General features: G+C 39.1%; 1 protein-coding gene across 3 annotated transcripts in view; it reads left to right on the top strand.

The window, feature by feature from the left end:
• The window catches only part of tcf7 (transcription factor 7), a 100,279-nt gene that overhangs the window by 3,993 nt on the left and 80,693 nt on the right, over positions 1-15,593 (top strand). The window lies entirely within an intron of this gene.

Below are 15,593 nucleotides of genomic sequence, written 5' to 3'. Positions count from 1 at the left end.
TTCTCAAGGACAGTCTGAGGTCCTTATCTGCCCCTGCATGTTTACGTCCGGCTTTGGACTCCAGTGCAAGTTTGTGCTCTCCAGCTCCTGTCTGTGTTCTTTGGTATCAAGTCCTGAACTTGTGGTTTTGTGCTTCAAGATGAGTTTTGTGTGATAAAGGCGATTTTCAAGACGGAAACATGCACTCAGGGATGGAAATGTTTCAAGTCTTGTGGCTGCTGGCTAGTGTTTTTTCTGTTTTGGCTGAAATAAATAGTTCCTCAGTAGCCAGAATTTAATAGTAACAAACAGATATGGCATGGAAATTAAAGTGGTTGTGATTTTTCTGGTCTTTTTGGATAAAAGTGTAAACATTTCTGTGGGTATTTCTGCTTTTTCCTCATAATTTGTACCTAATTTGTTGTGCATCTGGTCTTGCACATCGATAAACTTCCACTATAGGGCTGCAACTAACAAATATTTCCTTCTTGATTAATCATTTAGTCCATAAAATGTGACAAAATTGTGATAAATGCTCATCACAATTTTCCAGAGCCCTTTAGATTGCTTCTCTTGTCCAAAAATAGTCCTGAACCTAAAGACTTTTCATTTACTTTCATAAAGGACAAAGAAAAGCAGCTAAATCTTACATTTAACAAGCTGGAACCAGCAAATGTTTGATATTTTTGCTTAGTTAAATGACTAAAATGAATATCTGATGATTTCACTCATTGGCAACTACTTGTTGACGACTAAAAAGCCTAAAAATCTGTGGTTCCTTTCCGTATTCGATGTAATCAGCGCACTATGGCCTCATCTTTTTTTTTTTTTTTTTAATATATCATTATTGTCTCAATATAAAGATTTTTATGGGTCATTTGTGGAAAATGCAAACTTTCTTTTTGCAGTCATGCTCCTTTGGATATAGTCATATGTGATTAAGATGTCAATTAGGGCCAAGAAACACCCCGTCACCCTGTCAAATTGCAAACTGTCAGTTTACTTCAGTCTGGTGCTCTATCATGCCTTAATAAATTGAAGGCCGATTTATGTTCAAAAGAGGCAAAAAGAGACCGTGTCAGCGTGAGATCACAGTCGCAGCACTGCAAATCAGTCACAAACTTTACATGAGTTCAGATTTTGGCTTTGAACTCTGCTGTTTCCCTCCTCGACTGCCTTATGAAATAAAGTGGTATTTAAAACGGCCTCATGAGGGAAACCAGCGAAGGATCTTGTTTTTGTTTACGCCTTTGCTGAAGTTGGAATATGACTGATGTCGTCATCGCGAAACGTTTCGCATGACGTCTCCCATCTGTTTGTGCCATGCCTGAATGACAAGAGGTTTGTCGCCGCCTTAATAGCTCTTCTGAGTGTTAAACCGCTAAAACAAACACCAGAAAGACTCATGGAAGCATTTCAAGTCTGCGTGTATCACTCATCCAGCCAGACAGCCCTAAAAAATTAATCATTAAATCCCTTCAAGTCACCCATAAGAACCAATATTCATGGATATAGGCTGACTAATTGTGCCTAATTCATTTTTCACGTGCTGTGTAATCCTGTTGCCTGAATTAACCCCCTGCTCCAGCAGACGAGACGTTGCTGAACAGCAGAGATGTTCCTGTTTATGAGATCACATGTCCTGTAGGCTGATCTAATGTGAGGAATTATCTGCTGCTGCATTGCAAAATCTGCTTTATGGCCAGAAAATGGGATTTACTAATGACACCTTGAAGTTTCTGAGTGTTTTCACCATAACGTCCTCTTCAAAGTGCAGGTCAAGACCCAGCGGTTGGTCACGGGAGGTTATAAATGGGTCATTAAAGAGTCAAAAAGAGATGAAGTAAAATAATTCCTCTGAAAACGTTTAGATCTCCACATTAAAAAAAGAAATTCTCAAGCTCTAGTCTAAACTTTAATTTCAGTTAGGGCTGCAACTAATGGTTATTTTCATTGTCAATCTGTTGATTATTTTCTCGATTAAACAGTAAGTTTATTGTTCTATATAATATAAGAAAATGGCAAAAAATGTCAATCTTTGTCTCCCAAAGCCCAAGATGATGTCCTCGTTTCGTCCACAAACAGAAGATATTCAGTTTACTGTTATAGCGAAGTAGCAAAAGAAACCAGAACATATTTACATCCAAGAATCAGAGAATTTAGACGTATTTTTCTTAAACAAGTGACTCAAACTGTTGAATCGAATAGTCAGAATAGGTGCAGAGTGATTTAATCACAGCAGCTCTACTTTCTGTGTCGAAGCATCTGTGAAAGTCTCGTCTTTGCCCTAGAAAATGTTGTCAAATAGAGCTTCAGAATGAATACTTGGAAGCTGTTTATGCCCTCGCTTTGACTGTAAATTACTTTTATACTTAAATGATCAATCTGTTAACCACAACCCTAAAGGGCTCGTTATCAGACAGTCTGCAGATTATTATCCTGATGAACTGATTAATCACTAAGCCTATAAAATTAAAGGTAAAAATGTTCCCAGAAATTTGAAAGAGCCCACAGTGACGTGTTCAGATTGCTCAAAACTCAAAGACTCTTTTATCTACTGTCATAAATTACACAGAAAAGCAGTAAATCCTCACATTTAAGAAAATGAAACCAGCAAAAGTTTGACATTTTTTTCTTGAAAAATGACTTAAATTGTGAATGGCTTCTCAAAATAGTTGGTAATTAATTTTCTTTCAGTCAATTAATCAACCAGTCTTTGCAACAGTAAACTTTGAGCCAACAGACTCCACCCAAAATGTTTTTATTTGCTCTTAAAAAGAAAATCCTTCACCGGTGAATCCCAGCATCTTAAATCTGAATATTTTCTGGTTTCTTTAATCCTTTATGACAATTAACAGAATATCTTTGGGTTTTGGGCAAAACAAGGCATTGGAGGATGACAAAAAGCTTAGCTGCAGAAAAGTAAAACTCAAAAATATGATGCAGCGCATTGAAACCAAAGCAGCCCACAGAGGCCGAAAAAGCAGTCAGCTCTGAGTATTTCAAGACGTCTCGCAAAATGGGGGCCCTGGCCATAAGCTAATGCTGTTTGGGAACCCCTGAAGTAGACAACTGCAGCACCACCTGCTTGGTTTTACGTGTGGAGGTGCGTTTGTTTGTGAGGCACGTGTACACGCAAGAGCATCTCCCAGGAAATCACCTTCTCCTGAAGTCTGGTGTTGTGATTGAGAATATAATTGAATGAAGCGCTCGTACGACAGAGAGCGTATTTCCTTAAACATCTTCATCATTGCGTAACAGCACATCCGGCATCGTGTTAGACAAACACAGGGTGAGCAAGTGTGATGGCATGTGCGGCTCATCAATGTGTCTCCACTTCTTTCACCTCCGTCTCACAGTCTTCTTTCTCCAGCCCTGGAGCGCCGACGACCGCAGAGCCTCTCTCAGATTGTTTTTGTTGAGGGTGGGATGGTGGTGGTGGGTTAGGGTGGAGGAGTGGAGGAGTGGGGGGGCGGGTGGAGGGGGGGGGTATTGGTGGTGGTGGCAAGATAAAGAGCACTTTCTTTCCTCCGTGTGTCTTCGAGACTCCACACAATGCTCACTTGTTGCTGCTTCCCTTGTAATTAGCCCGCTGGTTGCGAGGCAGTAGCGGTGTATCAGGCCCCGTCTACCTGCCACTTGAAAGACTTGAGAATAGTGGTTGAGACGGGTTGGACGGGGGGGGGGTGGAGGGGAGGGGGCTGATGATTATGGATGGAAGAGATGGATCGGAAACTATAGGTCTGGGAGACTGACATAAAAAGGGCTCGAGTTTGGTGTTTTCCCAGTGTTTGGTGTTAATGTGGGACAAGGCATCGCATGTTACTTGTGTGTGTGTGTGTGTGTGTGTGTGTATGTGTGTGTGTGTGTGTGTATGTATGTGTGTGTGTGTGTGTGTGTGTCTGACTGACTGCTGTCCTTCTGACTTTGAAAGTTTCCCTCTTTGCTGCCAGTTTCTTCTTCTGGGAACAAACATAACTTGGCAATAATGTTTTTGAGTAATCAATGATTTTTAAAATGTCAGACAATAGTGACGATTTCCCAGAGCTCGAAGTGACGCCTGCAGATTTCTTGTTTTTAACTGTCGAGCACAAAACTCAAAGATATTCTACATAACAAAGGTGTAAAAAGCAGATTCATCAGGATTTGTTTCTGAAGAATTCTTTCGGCACTAATTGTTGGTTTTATGGGACCTTTTTTGGTCAAGTTACCTATTCAGTGTTAAGAACGTGGACACTGTTCATCCGTCTGTCCCTGGCTGATGATTTGCTCCTCTGCTTCATGCTGATATTTTATCAATAAAAAGTATTTAATGAGTTTTCCTATATGTTCTGAAGGCTGAAAAATTAAAAATGAAATATTGATTCAGTTTAGCCAGGCCTATCCATATCTTTAGAGACTAGGGCTGCAATGATTAATCAGCTAGTTGATTAAAAGGGAATTAATTACCAACTATGTTGATTATCAATGAATCTTTTCATTTTTTTAAAGCAAGAATGTCAAACATTTGTTCCAGCTTCTTAAATGTGAGGATCTGCTGCTTTTCTTTGTCATTTATGACAGTAAATGAAGACTGTTTGGGTTTTGGACTGTTTTTGGAATCAAGAAGCTGTTGAGAAATTGCGATGAACCCTTTCACATTTTTTTCTTTTTCAAATAATCAATTAATGAAAATATTAATTACTTGCAACCCTACTATGGAGCTATTTCAGCTGGACAATCGTGCATCCAGGCACTGCAGAAAGGTGCTGTTTATTTTTAGCTTAGATAATTTATTAATCGTTTAAGTGATTTATTAAAAGAAAAACACCAAACAGTCTCCCAGAAATAGACTATTTTACATTTTATCATATTTTTTGGAAGTTGGAACAACAAAGGAAAAAATAAGGTTGGGCATTTTGACAGGTTGTAATGTATACATTTATTATTATTTTATTTATTTATTTATCCAAGTTTTATCATTAATTGACTATGAAGACTTTCTTCTTTTAAACCTAAATATAAAGAATACTTAGAGGGAATTTTTAAGATGAAATCCTGTCAAATTTAGGGTCCTAATGTGCATCTATTGTGGGGGTCCTTGATATGAATAAGTTTAGGAGATGTATGCATGTAAGTTGAATATCTTTGGGTTTTGAACTGTTGGTGAAACAAAACGAGACATTTGAAGACGTTCAGTTGAACTCAGTTGAGGCATTTTGAGGGATATTTTTCTGATGTTTTATAGACCAAACAGTTACTCATGAAGATAATATATAGATTAGGACTGCAACTAATGATTATTTTCATCATCGATTAATCTGCCAATCATTTTCTTGATTAATCAATAAGTTGTCTGGCCCCAAAAATTGTGGAAAATGTTCCTACAGCCCAACACAACGTCCTCAAATGTCTTGTTTCGTCCACAACCAAAAGCTATTCAGTTTACTGTCATAGACGAGTAAAGAAACCAGACAATATTCACATTAAGTGACTCAAAAGAATGAATCAATTATCAAAATAGTTGGCAATTAATAAAATAATTTTGCAGCTTTATTATTATCTACCATCACTGTTTAATTGCATGAAGTAATAAAGTTCTTCACTTAGATTTTATGCATATGATGTGTTCTTTACAATGGTTTTCCTAAAGTTTGATTTTAAAAAAAGCAATATATCATCTTGCTTACATGGTATTGAATGGTAACCCCTGTATACTTTTTGTATGGCCAGATTCTTGCCAATACACAGGCTAAGTGAGAGATAGTTTTCTGATGTTTTAAAAGCAAAATGGTTACTTAAGAAAATAATCTGTAGATGAATGAATAATGAACAGCCCTAATTCTGTTACCGCTCTTCAAGGAAAATTCTTCTTGTAAGTCCAAACTTGTTGAATTGAATTATTGTTTGTTTGTTGAGAGGCACTGACAGTAATCTTCTATAAATTAGTGGGAGACTGAATATTGTCAGCATTTTAACAACAACAAGGACAACTTCTCAAAAGCTCTGTGTGTTCCTGTAAACTGCTGAACTCATTGTGAGAGCTGAATGACTGTAAGTCACATATTAATGGTAATATTTGTGTCTCTGTATTTTTCCCGCCCCTCACCTGTGGGTTTATTTCTCGTTGTACAAGACTAATCTAATAATTCCACATTTCTTTTAGACTTTTTTTTTTTGTTTTAAACATTTGGTTATTCATGCACGCCTTTTCAACATATACTGGTTTGAATAAGAACCCATCCAAGGACATGAAGCGTTTGTCTCGACTGCTTGGCGGGGGTCACATTGCATTTCACAGACAGAACAGGAGCTCCTCTGAAAAGATTAACATATTATTTTCCACGTTTGCCTGCACCAGATTGCGCGAGAGAAATAGACAAAAAGGACGGATGAATCAAACCCCTTATTATTCTGGTATTAATGTTAACATCTCGCGTTAAAAAGAAGCTTTTAATCTCTGTTGAGGAGTGAAGACTGAACCCTGGAGAGGCTGCTGTTCCCTCCTTATCCCATTCAGCGATAATACTCCTATTACAGCATTTCATGGGACATTTCACTGTTGTTATATTAATGTAGATATCAGCTGTCCTTTCAGACGAAGTGGCCAAAGAGGGAGATTTGTGGGATTCAGAGATATGACTAAACTCCCCCGGCTTGTTGTCTTTGGATAAAGCTTTATCCGGAGTGTGTGAGACAGTGCACATTGTGTTTGTGTATGTTTGCTGTTTAAGTTCATTACACTAAGTCATTTGTATGTATCTGCGGGTTTGGCGTGTTTTCTGTGCGTGTCTTCATCTGCATGTTTTCTCCTGGAGTTTGTCGCCGTAGGCTTGTGTTTGTATCCAGGGTTCATGGTGCGTTTTGTGCGCTAATGTTTGCTGTATGGTGTGTGTGTGTGTGTGTGTGTGTGTGTGTGTGTGTGTGTGTGCTGGATGTGTGTGTATAATGCTGTGGATTACTAGCAGACTGTTTTTGAAGGGATCACGAGTCTTTGTCGTCTCGAGGAGTCAAGCCCCAGCGGAGGGGAGATTGTCAATAAAAACGGAGTGTCTTGCTCTCTTCAGCATCCAACCATCTTTCTCCCAACTCCTCTTTTGCTGTTTGGCTTTTCCACATATCCTTTTTTTTTCCCTTGTCGGTGCTTCCTTCATCATCTCAGCTGGTTCTTAACATCTGTTTGCTTCAGTTCAACTTCATCTCATCATTTTCTTTCAATAAAAAACATGAAAAGGAGCTGTAGTACACCTTAATTTTGAGTTACAGGGTGGCATTTTGAGCAACTTGCTGCATCTCTCCCAGCTCAGGGAGCACTTCTGTGTGGCTGAGCAAATATATGTTTTGCTGTGTTGATCCGTAGTTAAACTATCTCAGTGTTTGTAGTTGCTGTTGTTTAATGCTTGATTATGGTTTGTGAAGGCGTTTTCATAGAAAGTGGACAGAGAATGAGTAAACAGAAGAAAAGTGGAGGGCAGCTGGAAAAAGAGAGATAAAGAACAAGAGTCTAAAAGCTCTGATTATTAGGAGTTATTTCTGTGTTGTGGTCTATTTGCATTAATATGAGTTTACCATAATCTTATTACCATCCCTTTTAAATAAAGACCTCTGCACTTACACAGATGACTAAGTTGTGTTTTCCCTAAAATTTCTCATATTAGTGGACTTTGTCTGTTATTAGCAAGTGAGAGGGGGCACAGATGTGCTTTTTTTAGCCTCATTTGTGGTCGCACGTCTTCGGCACGTCTTTATAGAATCAGCTTCTTACGCTTCCTCCCTTGCAGCACTTCAGACTGATTGGTCTGCAGAAAAATGCTGATATTTTGACAAAGACTACTTTTAATGAAATGATGAGGCAACAGTTTGCTCAAGCTGCATTTCCTGCAGCTGTTTCACAATAAAAGCCTGTCAGTGTTACGCAGGTGGAAGGCTTTTAATCTGACACACCACCTTAATATTACCTTTGCTCATTGGTTGAATGTAACCATTTCATGCAACTTTATATGTCTACTCCACTACATCTCGGAGGCAAATAATGCACTTTTTGCTTCATATTTTCCATATTACAATATTTAATAACCTTTCTTGTCAGTGATGTATCCCCAGATGTGGCGATTTGAGAACATTCTCCTACTTGTTAAGTTAAATAAACTCTTTTAACACCCTCCTGGATATGATGGAAACAGCAGACTATAATAGAAGCAGTTTGCTTTTATGAAAAGTTGATTTTCTAGAGATTTGTGGTTCTCAGGACAGAGATGCTACAAACGTGATGATCTTAAAGAAAATGATGCATTAATGCAGATGAAAGCATTAAAGATGTTAAAATGAGCTCAGCGTTAAACATTTACTGCAGTAAAATGCAGCATACACATTAATGCAGCAGAAATATTAATCCAAAAACATCACATATATAATAGTAAAACACTGATGGGGACCGTCTTACTGCACTGAGTACATGTCAGTACTCAGGTAAAGTTTTGAATGAACTTGTAGTGGAGTATTTTCACAGTGTGCTGTTTGTACTTCTACTTGAATAAAGGATCTGAATGCTTCTTCCACCACTGCCTTTGCTGCTGTGGACTTCAGCTCTGATAGCGCAACAAATGGCAACTCCTGAGTGTTAGATCAAAGTAAGGGCAGAATTAAAGTAGCAGAAGAAGTCACTTTGCCTGATTGAGAGTGGTGGCTTGCCCGTCCACTAAAACAAAAACAGTTCCTGTACATTTTCTGAGCTGGCCGATGACTCACAGGAACCGATTGATGGGATTGTGGTTATATTTTTGACGTATGAAGTGTTTTGACTAGATTTGAATCAATAATCTTTACCCAGCATCTTTTTTTTATGAGTGCAGCTGAGCTGTCCATTGTTTAGTTTGAAAGAAACTAAAAGTTTTTGCATTTGACATTTTAATTTAGATCAGCTCAGCTTAGATCAGTTTAATTTTTATAAAGATAAAAAGTCAAAATTCTCTGATTCCAGCTTCTTAACTGTGAATGCTTCTGGTTTACTTTTCCTTATAACTGAATATCTTTTGGACAAAACAAGACATTTGAAGGCATCATCTTTGGTTATCAGAAAAACTGATCAATATTTTTCTACATTTTACAGACCAAACAACTAATCGGTTAATCAACAAAGAAAATAATCATTAGTTCCAGCTATAGTTTGCGGGTCATTGTCTGAAAACTGAGAAGCAAATAAACCCATGTCTGATATTGGGTGGTGTGCAGTTTTATTCACTGTCAGAGAGGCTGTGAAACTCCCTCTGATGTGGAAGCTGTGGTCACCCGAAGACGTCAACAAGCTGCGGAGACAACACGCCGCTCTGAAACACTTTCCCGCTCACTGTACCTGGACACGCACACGCTGTAAAGCACTTACTGTATTTCAACAAGTAGATTTTGGGGAAAGGAGTGGAATGTTTGTTTTTTAATTTAAAAGCTGTTTGGCAGCACGTAAAGTTAGTCACTGGAATTTACAAACCGGTTCAGTGTGCAGTGTCATTGTCTCGTTTGGGGGAATTTCCTGCTCATTTGACATTTCGTTTCGCAGACTAAAATTGAAAATTGACAGGAAGACTGCAGAGAGACAGTTTACATGTTTGGGAAGGGTAGGGGTAAAACTTCGTCATTTCTAAGACTGTAAAGGTTCAGCTGCAGCATGTTTTGAAAATTTTAAGTATCTCAGTTTTCATCCACAGCTTTCTCTGAAGCAAACAAGAATTTCCAAATCATGTTTAATTATATTTACCCACTTCAGCTGTTTGCTATTTATTTTTTTATTATTTATGGGGGACATGTTAAGCTGCATATGCCTCCTCCTCTTCCTCGTATTCCATTCAGAAATCAGCTGCTGTTGCTAACAAGCTCCCCCTCCTCCCTGTCCCCCTTTTTCCTCCTCGCATCTCCCAAATAATACGAAGTCGATCCTTCCAAGATCAAGGGAACGGCATGTGTGTGCGCGAGTCTCTAGGATCTTGCCACTTCCTTGTTTCCCATTGTATTGTGGTGTTGACAGGGGGGTTGTTCAGCCAGCCCCTAGTCCCTCAGTAAACAATGGCAGCAACACAGGCTGAGGCCTCCTTAATCCCCCCCTTCACACAGACCCAGGGGCTGGGATGAGCGGCGCTGGGGCCTCCCTGCCTCTGACTGGCTTCGATAAGGACCCCGCCACTCAGATTTAAGAGGCCTAAAAGAAAAGCAGCTTTCACTAGAAGGCAGAAAAAGCCAGGGTTGGGTGGAAATCTCGCATCTCCACATGTTATTTAAGGGCCGTTTGTTTTAAAAGAATATATATCAAGACTTCATAAGCTTAAAGTAACGTCCATGTTAGCCACTTAGTTTTTAAAAAGCTCTTACTGTTGGGGTTTCCAACGTGCGAGAGCGCTGTGGGATAGAGGAGCTGGCAGAGTCTTAACTTGCCATTGTTGCGATGTATGTAAGTGCAAGATTATGGTTGCATAAAGTCTAAGATTACTGAGTGAAATGAGGCTGATGACAAGACAGCAAATCTCCAATATAGCTCTCAGCCAAACATACAGAAATCCCTTTTCTTTGTGTTGAGCACAGGAGAAGTTTTGTCATTCTCATCACATGTAATGTTTTATATTGTTGTCTCTTTGTATTTATTATATCATTAACCAAATATTAGACTCCTGTAGCCTTGTAAATATTGAAAGTGCCCTGCAGGAGTAAGACCAAGACACTTTTGTTTAAGATTGTTGATGCAGGGCTCCCATTTGAGAGAAATAAAAACGTGTTCATCTTTCAGAGGATTGTAGGTAGACCTGTCGCAGTAATTACTTTAGCAGCTTATCAAGCTCAGCAAAAAGTACTGAGGAATGTCCATATACCATGTTTATGTGTGTGTTTTTTAACGTCACCTAGGTTTTAGCCAACATGACGGCAGAGTAAACTGCAGGGGTTTTCCCTACCGTTATAAGACTTGAGTATAGCACGTGTGTTTTCTCACAGTGTGTAAAAGCCCAACAAACAGAAAAAAAAAAACTATGCTGAGACACATTTTGCTGTGATTTCTGGTCACGCTGCTTCTGTCCTCTTGTCTGTTGTCTGAATTAAAAAATGTATTTCTCTTTGAAAGGGTGTACTTGCATCATTATGCTATTATGGTATCATTATATCAGTGGTATGAAATGGTATTAAAATCATTCTTCATCATTTTTCACAATTATTTCTGGGACAATATATCGTCCAACAAAAGCAGTTATAGTGACAGGCCTGATTGCAGGTTCACGTTTCCTGACTCACTGAGATCAGGAGTAATTTCTCTTATTCATCGTCAAGTTATTTTCTTAATTATAATTTCTCTGGTTTATAAATTATCATAAAATGAAGGTAAAATGTCCATTGCAATTTCCCAGACATGAGGTGACGTTGTCAAATGTCTTGCTTTGTTCTGACTCTGAGTCCAAAACCCAAAGATTGAGAAGCTGTAGTCGGTCTCAGAAGCTTCTGATGTCCTCATTCAATCCTCATGTTAATGAAAAAGTCATGAAGATGTACTCATCGATTTAATTTAATTAATCAATTAGTCAATCAAAAGAAAATTAGTTGCCAACTATTTTGTCAGTGGATCTATCATTTCAGATATTATTCAAGCGAAATGTAAAAAAAAAATTGCAGATTCCTGAAATGTGATAATTTGCTCCTTTTCTTTGTCATTTATGTAGGCAGTGAGTCTTTGGGTTTTAGACTGTTCGTTGGACAAAGGAAACACTTTGAAGACGTCTCTTTGTGCTCTGGGAAATTGCGATGAGCGTTTTTTCACCATTTCTTTGACATTTTACAGACTCATTGGTTATTTAGGAAAATGATAAGCAGATTAATTGATAATATTTGCTAGTTGCAGCCTTTATTAAGTGATATCTCTATAAGAGAAATCCTGACTTCTTCCTGAAGTCAGACACACACTTATAATTTAGTAATTGAATGCTTGTCTGTGATGTTCCTCTCTGTGTGTGTGTGTGTGTGTGTGTGTGTGTGTGTGTGTGTGTGTGTGTGTGTGTGTGTGTGTGTGTGTGTGGTCACAGGTTCGTTCAGTCAGTCTCAGGTAGACTCAGCGGCCTCACTGCTTTGAAGAGGGACAGGAAATATGAGCGAGAGATCAAAATGGATGCGGATGCAGACAGATAAATAGACAGTAAAGAGAGAGTTTGAAGAGGGAGGGCTACAGAGGTAAAGAGAGCATTATAGAGGGAGGGGAAGAGGGAGGGGAGGGAGATTAAAATACAAATGACCATAAGAGCGTCCTCATCGGCCCATTGGCTTTGAAGTAGCGGCCTGTGAAGGCACCTAAAGAGAAACTGTTCAGAAGTCTGCTCCGAGAGGCGGACATGTTTAAAAGAATATCAGAAGAAGAGGAAAACACCCTTCAGATGGCCCCGAGGTGTTTACACCTGTAATTATTCATCCACTTATTTCTTTCCGGCGCAGAGGGAAGGTGGGACGGGGGCTAAACCGTGGAGCAGTAAAAGACAGGTGTTGGCAGAGGAAGTGTGGGTTCGTTTGATTGATATTATTAACTCTTTTTCTCCGTTTCTCTACATTCACACACGTCGATCCAAGCAAAATCTTCCGTGTTGAACCTTTCTATTGACACAATCCATATCTGAGCAGATTAATTGTGAGACCATGCCGCAGTAGTCGTGGAAAAATTCAAGAAAAGGTTGAGATGACATATGACATTTCCCATGATGCTAGAGGTCAAACGTTGCAGGATGTTTTTTTTTTTCCCCACCTGCCTTTCACTTCATCAGCCACCGAAACCCCCATATTCCACTTTCATGCTGTAAAGTAATCTCTGTGCCGTAAAGCAGCGTACCAGATTAACTCCAGCCTGATGTTATGGAGCATGTAGGTCCGACAAAATTCAGCCCCGACATGATTTTGACATTGACATTTAACTCATTAATCAAGTAAGATCGCTCCACATTTTCTGGTTGCGGTTTTTCAAATGTCTTGATTTTCTGCTTTACAGCACAACAGCAGATAATTGGAAAAGAAACCCGCTCCACCGTCTCGTTTAAATAAAAAGTCAGCGGTTTATTGAAACTTTTCACAGCAGAAGACGCTGCTCTGAAAATACACACTCTGTAGTTGGAGTTCAGTGACTGCCGGCTCTGTTAACATATCGCTCAGTTAAATCGTTATGAACATCTACTGCTGCGACAAGATTTCTAACGATTTCTTATGACTCATAAATAGACACTTACTGATTTAGTGAACATTAGGTATTAATGTTATCTCCATGCTGGATTAAATCCGACCTGATGTTACGGAGCACGCAGCTCAGAAAAAATACAGATAATGATATAATCAAGTGAAATTATCAATAATCAAGTAAAATTGCCACAGATTTTCTCATTTCAGTTTCTCACATGTGGTGGTTTGCTGCTTTACAGCACAACAGGAGATAACTGGAAAAGAAACATCCTCCGCTGTCTGATTTGAATAAAGGGACGGCGGTTTATTGAAACTTTCACAAGAGAGGAGACAGAAACGGAGACAGAGGGCAAGTTTCAGGTAGCAAGTCTTTGTCTGAGCTCCTGTGTTTGTCTGTGAGGACTTTATTAGAAATGTGTGTGTGTGCGAGGCGAGATGCTGCACTCAGGTGAGTCATTGGCCTGCAGAGCGAAACCATGCAGTTTCTCCTGTGTCGATGTTTACAGAGTGAGCTGTCCAGGCTTCCCAGATGGGTTTTCTCAGCTTGTAGTTAATCACTGACAGCATTGTCTGTCTCTGTCTCTCTCGCACATAAATCTTCTCATTCATTCTGCACACATGGTTCATTTGTTTATCATTTAAAAATATGAAAGTAGTTTGCAAAATGAGTAGCTCCAGTTCTTTAAGAAATGTTCAATGCTGTTTCTCAGTTTATGAGTCTAAACTTCTCTATTAGAAATTGTCTTAAACCCAGTGGTTCTCAAACTTTGGCTTTATAACCCTCTGCACAGGGGGCGTGGATGACCAGGAGAAAAGTATGGACTGAAACGAAGTTGAATAAGTGTTTTATATTGGTTAGTTAGTTAGTTATTTAGTTTAAAGTTTCTGTTTGAACCAATGTTTTAGTCCCTTTCATACAGCATATTTTACGTGGAAATGTAACGGCATTATTCCACCTCGCTGTTTCATGTAAAACTTACAAACACAGAATGGGGGACATGGTTGTTCCACTGTTGTGTTACGCATCATGTCACGCCTCTTTTTGCTCTCTGCATCCAAAACGCCAGCATCCTATCTAAAATCACACACTAGGGCAGTATTATGCTAGCCAGCATAATGATGTGTCGTCTTTGCAGCAGTTTTGCAGGATCTTTGTTTTAAAAGGGCTTTTGTTGTGTTTACACAAGGAGCTAGCTTAGAAAGTGTGGTTAAACTTCACGAGAGAAAATGCACTGCACCAAAATTATTTCATGCAACAAAGTCCGTCTAACATGACGACGAATTTCCTGCAGCATGATACATTTTTTATATCCTCAGTCAACGATTGTCTTATCTTGGTTAAAATGCCGACAATCAACTGATTTTAACATGTCCAGTTTAAGTTAAAATAACATTTAATTTAGACACAGCAACTGACAGTAGTTTGTTTTACATTAAATCAAAACTATTAAATCAAAACGACCGGATCTTAGTCATGTTTCTTCCAGTTAAATTTGATTTATTGGGAGCTACCAGAACACTACATGGAGTTTCTGTCTACAGTATAAAGAAAAGAAATTTATGTGTTTGTCTCTTACCTTTAACTCTGAAGGATAACTTATTCAGAATAAATGACTGTTTATGACCCACATCTGCTTAAAAAATAATATCCATTTAAAAGCAGCGGTAAATAATTAATAATAGCCACCTGGTGTGTACTGTGTTGTTGTTCTCATGTTTGGATGTTCAGCAGCTCCCCAAAACAAGCATGTGGTGACTTGTTTCTCTGGTCATCTAAAAAAGGCTCCTGCACACACACACACACACACACACACACACACACACACACACAGACACAGAGTCAGTAGGTTAGTGGGCCACAACCTGTAAACACACTGAACCGCCCCCCCCTCCCTCTCGCTTCCCCGGTCAGTGAGAAAATTCAAAGTACACTGTTGAATCAACGGCTGCAACTACCCACCTGTCAGCCGGCCTTAATCTGTACAGAGCGGGTTAAACGGCATTTGCGGCAGATGTGCACACGTCCACTTTGACTTAATCTGTGCAGCACGGTTTCTCTGCTTCCTCCTTAAAAAATAAAAGGTTTCTCTGTTTAGTCCAATTCTGTCATTTTAAGCCAGCAGCATCTGAATTTGTCCTCTCTGAAACATTGATGTCAGAGAAATCTAGTTCCTGACAGGTTTGCAGTTGTTTATGTAAGAAATTGAGTAATATTGAGGTCATTATCCTCTGTGGGTTTCTGTTAGAGTGAGAGTGTTTTTTTGATAAAGAAATCACGTGACCTCTGGGAATTAAGTCTTCTTTCATTTCCCCTTCATTACTGTCAATAATCAGCCTGTAAAACAGTTTCATAAAGCATTCACTACCTTTCTAGATTAGTAGACTTGCACACTCCATATATAGCAACACACACACACACACACACACACACATACACACACACACACACACAC

The sequence above is a fragment of the Lutjanus erythropterus genome, chromosome 11 (assembly GCF_056507025.1).
Source record: "Lutjanus erythropterus isolate fLutEry1 chromosome 11, fLutEry1.hap2, whole genome shotgun sequence".
Lineage (NCBI taxonomy): Eukaryota > Metazoa > Chordata > Actinopteri > Lutjaniformes > Lutjanidae > Lutjanus > Lutjanus erythropterus.
The sequence above is the reverse complement of the archived record's forward strand: the minus strand, read 5'-3'. Positions and strand labels throughout refer to the sequence as shown.